At 38.4% G+C, this 10,690-nt stretch overlaps 1 protein-coding gene across 8 annotated transcripts in view; it reads left to right on the top strand.

Annotated features, from left to right (window-relative positions):
* Positions 1-10,690, top strand: part of Rabgap1l (RAB GTPase activating protein 1 like) — a 711,712-nt gene that overhangs the window by 417 nt on the left and 700,605 nt on the right. Inside the window, exon 1 of one of the 8 annotated variants that reach the window (XM_023710326.1) lies at positions 684-762. The exons of 6 other annotated variants lie outside the window; for them this stretch is intronic. The gene's annotated coding sequence lies outside the window, so the exon portion shown is untranslated. Of the gene's footprint in view, positions 1-683; positions 763-10,690 lie in introns of those variants that run through there. One more of the 8 variants, XM_023710323.1, reaches the window with a different exon arrangement.

Here is a 10,690-nt window from a genome sequence, read left to right as displayed (position 1 = left end):
CGGGGTGGGCGCCGCTCGCTCACCTGGGGCGGGAGGAGGCTTTGGCGGCGGCGTCTCCCGCGGCGCCCTCCTGACACTGCCGCCTCCTCCGCGGCCGGCTGCAGCGCGGTGGCTGCTGCCCGGCTCGCAGTCCCGTCGGCCCCGCGTCCGGGGGGCGTGTGGTTAGGGTGTTTTCTTCTCCGCACGCAGGCTTCTGTTCGCAGCTGTGTCTTTCACTTGCTCTTCCCTTTCCTCTGGCGAGCACTGCCCGGCTGCTGCTCTTGTAGATGCTTGTGGTTTTGTAGCCGGGCTTCGCCCTGGGCAGATTTCTACCTGTAAGGAATGACCGCTCTTTAAAGTTGACCGCCTGAACCAGACGAACTCCCCGTTCCCCGCCTAGATTGCGGGTGTTTAGTGCCCTGGTAAGTGAGTCAAAGTTTCTGAGACTGTGCTGGTACTTTGCACCGGTCGCCAGTGGTGCTGGGATGGGCAGTGCGTCAGCATGTGGAAAAGGGCCACAGGCCAGTGGGAGGTGACCGGGAACCAGGGGACTGAACGGACAGGCTTCATTTCTGATCCCAAGGGAATGTGTCCAGGTGCTGGTGTATTCTTCTTGGATCTGGCGGAGTTATCTTAGAAAAATGTGCTAAAAACGGGAGGATCACTACAGAATCCCAGCTGCGTAGCGAGACCCTGTACCAAATACATTAATTTTAAGTGGGCACTTTCAGAATTGATGGTTTCATGGAAATGAACTGAAATGTCAACCTCATTACATTGATGGTAAGGAAAACTTATGCTTGGTTGACAAATTTCAGTGCTGTTTGGATACATTTCAAGGCTAGCATTTTTGGCGATGGAAGGTATATGGATTTTTACTACGTTTAAATTTCCTTGTGTGTGTTTGGAGATAAGTAGTTGTGTGAAACGATTTAGAAAGCAGTATTATGAAAATCTTTTTCATAGGTTTGTTTACATTTGGTGTCCGCTGCACTTCTGTAGACTGCTGCTCTTCTGCTGCACTTGTGTAGTTATGATGTCAGAAGATGTGGACACGAAGTTAATGGTCAAATTGGAAGTGAATTTTGCCTGTGGAAAATACTGGTCTACAAGCTGCTAGCACTGGAAAATTGACTTGTGATTCATTATATCCATAGAGCTTCCCTTATGAAACAGTCGAGATTGCAAAGAAGACTAGATGAGCTTAGTATTTATATCATCATCAGATTGTACTGACTGATCACCTCCTTAGGAAATTAGCTAAGACTTTGAGTTCGATTGGTATCTATAGTCAGTTGAGGATGTATTCTAATATTGTAAAGTCATCTGAGAAGAAATAGATGAGTGCAGGGCTTATTTGTGATCATATTACATAACTTACATTGTATTCTAGAAAGTTGGAAGCAAGATAGTAGATTCCAATAATATTAGGGCAAATGGTAACATTTAAACCAACCTAGAAAGGTGTGACTGTAAATGTATGAGATTTCATTATATTTGGTCTGCATTACTTCATAAGAAGTATGGCATAGTTGTGAAGTTTTGAGAACTTTTCTTTCATTGTTTCATAATCCATATCATTTTGTTTTCATTCTAGAAGTTATGGTGTGGTTTTTTTCTTCTTTGAATGATATAATTTTATGTGAGCCAGAAGTTTTCATGTTTACCAGTTCACCACTTCTGAATATATAACTAGTAAAAACTTGTACTTTTTTTCTTTGCCTTAACCCAAACTTGAAATTGCTTATTTACTGTGTGTGTATTTGAACTTTCAGATGGTGTGACATCAAAGCTGAGAGTTCTAAGGCTGGGGTTACAGCTCAGTGGTAAAATGCTTGCCTTGCATATATGAGACGCTGGATTTTATAGCCAGTACCCTAATATGGAAACTAAAAACCCCAACACAAAAAACAAAAGTATTTTTTTAAATCACTTTCTTGGAGTCAAAAGAAATAATTGCATTTTAGCAAGTAAAAATATTATGTAGAGATAGCCAGGTTTATAGATACTGAGAGTAGTAGCTAAGTAGGAAACATTTCTTACACAGCATTGGGGGTATAGGACTGGGCCCGCTTTCCATCTTACCTTCATCTTCAAATAGTAGGGGGCTGATCATTACTGAATGAAGGGTGTTGGGGATTGAAATCAGTACTATAGCATACAGGATTCTGAGACACAGCTTTTTTCCTTATGTCTCACAAGTTTTAATAAAATGCTATATCTTTATTTGTTTTAGTTACTGTGTCTCTCCTTGCTGAGATAGAATACCCAACATCCAAAGTGAAAGGGAAAAAATGTTTTATCACAATTTGTGGAGGTTTTGGTCTATAATCTGCTGGCTCCAAGGCAAGGTGGAGTGGCAGACAGGCACCAGAGAGGGCAAACAGCTTGTGGTGGGCAGCAGGTAACAAAGCAGCAAGGGAAAACCGCAGCTTTTTCTATCACTTATATCCTATTCAGGCTACTTAGGGTGGGTAGCACTCGCACCTGTAATCCTAGTGCCCTTGATAGCACCATGAATCAGTTCAGTGTTACACACTGTACATTCAGCCACCTCTGACAGAGCCCCATGTATGACTCAAATGAGGCTTGCAGGGGGCATCTAAACACAAGCAATAACATGCTACATGCTTATAACTTGTCTTAGGGATTTCTTATGGGAATAGTCTTTTTTTTTTCCAGTACGGGGGATTGAACTCAGGACCCAGTGCTTGCCAGGCAGGCGCTTATTCTACTGAACTATCTCCCTGGTCACTCCACTACCCCCCGTCCCCCTTTTAATGTATTTGGTACAGGGTTTTACTATGCAGCTCAATTCGTAGCGATCTTCCTGTTTTCAGCCTTCCCAGCGCTAGGATTACAGGTGTGCACCACCACTCCTGGTCTCTGTTGCTGGCTCAGCATTCCCACGGGGCCTGAGCAAGATGTGGTGCTGGGAATCAAACCCCAGTCCCTGTGCTTACCTAAGCAGATGCTTAGTCCACTATCTCGCTGGCCCAACATACTCAATTTTTAGAAAGAGACTTAATGTTGAGATTATGGAAAAAGATAGTACTTGTCTTGATTCTCATCTTGTCAGAATGAGAAATAATTTTTAATTTATAGATCGTATTGGGATAGGGTATAAAATAAGTATGTAGACATCAGTGGACCCTAATAAGAGTTAATGGAATTAGGCAGAATTTGTATCTCAACATTCTCTATTTTATACTTCATTTATTTTCATATTGCTGTTACTCAACAGACAAGATGCCACCATTGTTTGGGTTTAGCTCATACTGATTCTTTTTTGTTATTTTGTTTTATGGTGTAATTTTGGGGGTTTTCCTGGGAAACTTTTAGGCATACATGAATACTCATTCATGTATTCTTTGACTTAGCTATAGACTAGGATTATTAGTGTACTTGAAATTCTAGCTGTTTTCTTTTTTTAAAAAGCTGTTTTATTTTCTAAAGTCTTAAAAATAGCAGAATTTTTTTTTATAAGTACTCATGAAGAATTTGGTCACAGGCTGTGTTGTTGTGATAGACAAGAGTACAGCCAAAAATATATTCAAGAAACCTCTCCCTTTCTTACCCAGTTTAGGAAGCTTAAATAAGAAGTTAGAAATTTTTTTTCCCCCCAACAAAAGCCTAGTATTCCCAGAATATCAGCTCTAAAAACTGGTTGCTGAGCTGTTTTTCTTCTTGCCTATGCAACAAGTACTATGTGTCTCTTGTCCATGGCAAAATCTTAATTCTAGAAGGGGATTCTTAGTAATAAAGATCCCAGTGAGGAATGCAAGGTTGTACTGAAGAATTTGACTGGGAGACATTGGGTATGAAAAATTTACTTTTTTATTTTTATTACACTAGTTTTCTCTGTGCTAGACTTCTCAGTTGGGTGGGGGTGTGGGCACAAATATAAGAATTACTTGTATTTTTTCTTTTATACCATAATTTTTTTTTCTGTTTCCCCAACCCATTGCTTAGTGAGTCCTTGTTATTAGTAGAAGTGTGCTGTGTCTTTCATGTGTCTTTCATGTTCAATTTTAAATTGAACAAAGGCTGTGAACCTTGACTTTGGCTGATGATTCCTAAACCAGTTCCTACTCCATGTAATTTATTTGCTTTCAGATGATATTGATAGACATCTGCTACTCTAATTTTAGAAGGGGAATATGAATTTTAAAGAGACTAGCTTTGTAATCTAGAACAAGATTTATTGAATTGTATAGTACTCATGTAGGAGACTAGGAATTTTTTTAGGTGAACACTTATTCAACTGCTTTGACTCTGACCCACCATGAGAAATGTATTTTCTTTCTTGTTTCAACATGCATTTGTGCACAAATGCAAAAGTGAAAGAAAACTTTGGTGAAATGAATGCTTTTTTATCTTTTCATGAAGGGCCTTGCTGAGTTGGCTCATACTGCTTGTAAGAACAGTTGCGCATATCTCTTCCCACCTAGTCTCATGTCAGTGATACCATGTTGTAGCTTGAAATTGGCCATGGTGGGGGGAGTATTTATACCAGGGAGGTCAGCAAATGGTGTAATTCTGCCACCTCAACCATAACATAGCAAATTATCAAACTTTCTTTCTGTCTATCCATATATCCTACCTCCCTACCTCCCTACCTCCCTCTTTTCTTTTCTTTTTTTTTTTTTTGGTGGAACAGGGGATTGAACTTAGGCCCTTGTGCTTGCCAGGGAAACGCTTATTCCACTGAGCCATCTCCCTGGCTCCCCTCCCCTCCCCTTCCCTCCTGTCTCTTTCTCTCCCCTCCCTTCTCTTCTCTGCACTATCTTCCCCTGCCAAAGTCCAACATTTATAGCACATCACTAACTATAGAACATTTAAATTTATTATATTCATTTCATTTTCAAAAAATGTAGGTTTTAACCTCAAAATTAATTTAACTGTCAACTAATGAGTAATTGTGTAGTTAAAAAAAAAAAAAAAGAAAAAAGAACTGGTTTAGCCCATCCTCCTAACTTTGCAAATGAATAATACAAAAAACCTGAAGTCTAAGGTCATGTAGCTAGTTATTAGCAAAGCCAGGGCTCTGGACTCCTGAAGTTGGCTTTAGTGACCTTCTGTCCTTTCTTTTTTTTTTTTTTTTTTTTTAAGTTTATTTTATTTAGTGTGTGTGTGTGTGTGTGTGTGTGGCCAGCTCAGCCCACCTGGGGGGCGGGGCAGGCTGGCATGTGGTGCTGGGGGATTGAACCTTGGTCCCTGTGCTAAGCTTGTTCTAAGTAGGTGCTTTAGACCACTGAGCCATCTCACCAGCCCCCTTCTGTCCTTTCTGAAGCCATTCATTTAAGTCAGTTGGAGCAGTTAGATCAATGGTGGTGAACCTGTGGCATGCATGCTGCAGTGGGCACACAGACCCCCTCTGTTAACACATAAGCCAAATCATCCCAGCAACGGAGCATCAGATAACAGTTGTTTTTCTAAACTAAAACTGCAATATTCATGTTTAATTGCAGCATTACCCCTTTGTGATAAAGAAGGGGACTTGGTCTTTAAAATTATTACAAACTTAGTCTATGCAAAACATGTTAATCAGTTGAGATGGATAATGAATGGCATGGACCTTGGCCCCAAGGTTCTTATTCTTACATGTAGGATTAAATATGGAAGCAAAGATAATATAAGGCAGAAAGTAAGGGGTGATGAAGAGATAAAGATAAGGTACCAACTGAGTTTGGAGAGGAGTTTTCTTTTGGCTATAAAGATAAGGAAATAGATGACATTTTAATTATACTTTGAAGAATGGGTAGGATTTGGACATTCGGAAATAGGACGACTAGTATGGAGAGAAAGCCTTTTCTGGACTAAGAAACTTGGTTAAAGGCATAGGGCACTGGTGGCAAACCTATGGTATGTGTGACACAGTGGGATTTTTGTATCATTGAAAGCTCTAAGCTCACTGGCATAGTGATGGACAGGAAAAAAAAAATAGTGAAAGAGCTGGATAGGAGTCAGCACCCCCAGAATGCCAGTTTTCCCTTTCACTTTTTAGCTTGTCTTTTCATTTTTGGATCTGGAGTCATCTAGTACTTCTTAAATTAAGAAATACTACACAAATTTTCTGTGCTGTGCTCCTGACTAAAATGGGACCTACAGCTGCTGGTGGTCGCACATATCTATAAGCCCACCATTAAGGAGATAGGTAGGAAAACTGCCATAAGTTTAAGGTGAGCCTAAATTACATAGAGAGACTATTTCAATCCCTCCCCCACAAAAAAGGAAAAAAAAAGTGACTTAGAGAGCACTTACGTATCCTAGGAGTAGTGAGCGGAAAGACTGTTTTTTTTTTGAAAGACTGTTAATGTTAGAGATATACCTTGAGTTTAGTCCTAAAACTTCTGGGAAGGGAAAATATTTTCTTTGTAAGGAGATACTAGTAATCTTCTGTTTTGTCCACTAAAGAAAATTAAATTGGCTATAGCAGAACAGGAAGCAATTTTGAGCTGACTGGCTTTAGAATTTTGGGTAGCAATACAGGGTATTTAATATTACATCCAGTTTTTTTTTTTAATGTATTTGGTTGTTACAGGGTCTCACTATGCAGCTCAAACTCATGGTGATTTTCTTGCTTTCAGCCTCCCCAGTGCTGGTATTACAGGGGTGTGTCACTCTGCCCCCTGACTCTGGCCTGCTCAGCCCACCTTGGGGCGGTGCTGGTGCAGCTCGTGGTGGTGGGGGGATCACACAGTCCCTGTGCTTCCCTAAGCTTGCCTAAGCAGGCCTGTAGTCCATTGAGCTATCTTACCACTCCCTATTATATCCAGTTTTGAGGGATTAATATATTATTAATTCAAAGAACTTCCTTGGATTTCAGCATTTATGTATTTGACAGCTTGTATGGCTGAGGATGTTTTGAAGTCCTGGTGGAACTTGCCTTGTTCTGCAGAGGAATTAGGTGGCTAGAAATGGAGATAAATGCCACCAAGTTGTGTCTGTTAATCATATTGAAGCACTGGGGGCAGTTCTTAAGCTTTTCTGCCTGCTGATTTCACACTTACTGCTTCTAAATAAAATGATGCACAGTTCATTTGAAGAAGCCTTGTTTCTGTTTGACCTAGTAGTTCTGAAGGGTAAAAAGCCTTACAGTGTTACATAGGTAACAACAACAACAACAACAACAACAACAACAACAACACACACAAATAGGTCATCACAGAATTGTATGGAAAATTTTGGATTTCATGGTAATGAAGTTGCTGTAGTAAATAACTGCTTGTTTAAAAGCAAAGATTTGGGGATGGGCCTTGGTTCTAAAATAAGAATTGTGTTGCTCCTATTCTTTTTCTTTCATTTACTTAAGATTCTAATATGTTCACTATGGTGTCATGTCATTTTAGAATGCTTCAGCAGTTTTGCATGAACTGCTCCCCAAGTAGTACATACTGTAGATAGTACAGTAAGAGTTCGCAGACAGCATGCTCCCAGATACCTGAATTAAATAACTAATCAAGTGACCACAGATTTTTTTTTTTTTTTTTTTTTTTGGAACTGGGGATTGAATTCAGGCCCTTGTGCTTGTCAGGCAAGCACTTATTCTACTGAGCCATCTCTCTGACCCCTATTACAGAATTTTTGGTACACTAAATTTCACAAATTGAGATTACCATTGAAATTCTTTCAAATTTTCTTTTTATTTGGTGCAAAGTATGGTGTTGGTGCCCTTAATTTAAACTTCTAAATCATTTCTGTAGATATATGTATTGTGTATGTATATGAGTGTCATGCTACCTTAGTTGTTGGAATTTGTGATGAAAAAAATAGTTCACCTGGCAGATGAGTTAAATCAAGTGGGCTGCGCCTGCTTAGGCAGATGCAGGGGTTGGGGGTTTGATCTCAGCCTGCCATACCAGCCCTGTCCCCGAGGCATGCTAACACAGCGAATGAGACTGGGCATTGTGGCACACATCTGTAATCCCAGCGCTTGGGAAGCTGAAAAATAGGAAGGAGCACTACGAGTCTGATCTGTGTAGTGAGACCCTGTGGACCATGTACTAAATATATTAAAAAAAAAAAAATCAAGTGGGCTGATTTGTTGAAGACTATCATATGAAGTATTCACAAATACGAAAGTAATGCAAACACAGAGGGAATTTTTATATGCCCCATTTCCAGGAAGGAAGTACATTTTCAAAGGTGAGTGTAGGATTCATTCACATACTAACTAGAGAAGAATTTCTCAACTTCTCCCCTACCCCATATATACACCCAAATTCTGTCCTCAAATTAGACTTCTACAGGGGATGCAAATAACAAGCACTATTTTTAGAAAAAACCCCACAGTCCTTGGTTTTCAGTTTTAAGAAGCATAGAATACTAATTTTTGTTAAGCCATGGAAAGTGTGTTCTGTATTTCAGCATGTTGTGTTTGTTATTTAGAGGCCCTCTATTGGAAAAAATATATTAAGGTAAGTAGTTGTTATGATGGTTTTTAGGTGTTTCTTTAGTTTATTTCTCTGTAAATTTATCTTGTTACAGCACTTTGAGGTGATTATACTTGTACTTTAGTGAAAAGTGAACTATGGGAGGCAGACAATATGGCTTCTGAGGTTCTTTTAGAATATAATAGGGAATTCTGTTATTTAGCAGCTATGTATTTGACAGCAGACTTCATTCATTAATCATTATATTTTCCCTAACTTCTTCTCTCATATACTATATTCTTTTGTTAAAAAAAATCCATATCCCTGAGGGAGGGATCATATATGGCATGCAGGTGTATTTCCAACTATTCCCAGCACTTGGCATCAAAATGCCTTTTTCTAATAAAGTCAGCTTCTTACAAAAAAAAAAAAAAATCCATGTCATATTTGCCCTGCTGTCAATGGTCATTTTTGGACAAATACTTGATTTTTATCTCATACTTTCTGTACAAAGAGATACTACCAAGTTACACTGTCCAATTGTATTGAATGAGAATTCAGTGTTTCCTCTATCCTAGTTGATGACTAACCTTTTAGAACTTTTAATGATTTAAACAGCCCTCTGTGGCACGCTTGCTGTAGGCTCACCACAACTGCTCTGTCCTTTTCACCCTCCATATTCTAGATGTACTGTCATACTGGCCTCAACTTCCTGGCAAAGTCAATAGGAAAGTGGAATTAGTTACCATTATTATTCAAATCTTAGCAGTATCTATTTGATAGTACTGTCTGCAAAAATTTTTTACATGAGTTATGCATCTTAATTTTTCTACTGAGACTAGTTCTATGTTTTTTAAGTTTTTTTTTTTTTTTTTTTGGTAATGGGACTTAAATTCAGGACTTCATGGTTGCCAAGCAGATGTTCTGCCACTGAGCTATATCCCCAGCCCAAGATTTTAAAATTCTGACCTGTGTTTTATATTTCTTGTCACCATTGTCAATAGTTTTGATGGATAAAACAGGGTTTTCCTGCCACATTTGGTATCATAAGAAATAAATTAGCCTCTTTCACTTGAAAATATCAGACAAAAATTTTTGGAAATAATCTGATACATTAGAGAAACCTGTTTAACTCTTAGTTATTTCCCATTTTGAGTATAAATTTCATTGTGTTTGTGTGCTAACTTTATTACAATCCACTGAGATTTTTTTTCCTAGGCAACCTTATCAGTCTCTCAAATTTTTTAGAATTTTACTTAAAAAAGGATGAAAATAATACCTTTTAGAAATTATTATTAGTTGCTCAAAATGGGAGCAGTGTGGGGAGGGGAAAGTCAGTAAGGTGTAAAGAGCTAAAACATTTTATAGTTTTGTGGAAAATAATGTACTTAGAACACAGGACCTTAATTCTTGATCTAGTGCTGCTGTGAGATTCAAAGTGACTTGCCCAATTTTTTTCCACTTTGAATAATAATAATAATAATAATAATAATAAGTATTTATATGGGTTAATTATTACATATAATGCATAATATCTAGTTAATCATCTTAGTGAGTGTTAGAGGTAAGAATCATTGTAGTATCATTCCAAGTTTGCAAATGAGGAAGCAGGCTTGGAAGAGCTCAGCAATTTGCCTGAGATCACATAAGTCATATGAGGTCTCTCTTGCTCCTGAATCTATGTCATAGTGATTTGTATTGATTATTTCTAAATGGGACTGATACTTGTCTTGCCTATTTTATAGGGTGGTTATGAGAATTAAAAAGGTAATATTTACAAAATATTAAGTGTTCTCTGGTGTATTTATTTTACTGGATACTGTTTAAGAAACAAATCTTTGAAATTATGCATATGTATTAGTTTGTAATTAGTAGTAAGTACTGTCATAAAATAAGTTGGACAAATGAGTATTTGTATCTCTGAATTTACTGATCCTGTATAATACTTGTCTTATTTCCTCCCCTTCTCTCTATTCCTCTTTCTATGAGTTGACCTTTTTTTGGTTAGATTCCACATACAGGTGAAATGATACAGTATTTTTTCCTCTGGTTTATTTCATTTATCATAATATCCTTCAACTTCATCTATGTTGTTGCAAATACCACTATCTTCATTTTTTCCTTCCCTCTTTACTTCCTTTTATTCTTCAAATTTAAATGCATATTGTTCTTAGGCCATCTTATGATGTCTTTTTTTGCTCTTAAAAACAGTGCCTTCAATCCAAATAAATACAGTCTGGGGCTGGAGAGATGGCTCAGTGGTCTAAAGCACCTACTTAGAACAAGCTTGGCAAGGCATCAGGGACCGCGGTTCAATCCCCCAGCACCACATGCCA

This window comes from Octodon degus, unplaced genomic scaffold, assembly GCF_000260255.1.
Source record: "Octodon degus isolate 3935 unplaced genomic scaffold, OctDeg1.0 scaffold00017, whole genome shotgun sequence".
NCBI lineage: Eukaryota > Metazoa > Chordata > Mammalia > Rodentia > Octodontidae > Octodon > Octodon degus.
This window is presented reverse-complemented; position numbering and strand designations above follow the sequence as displayed.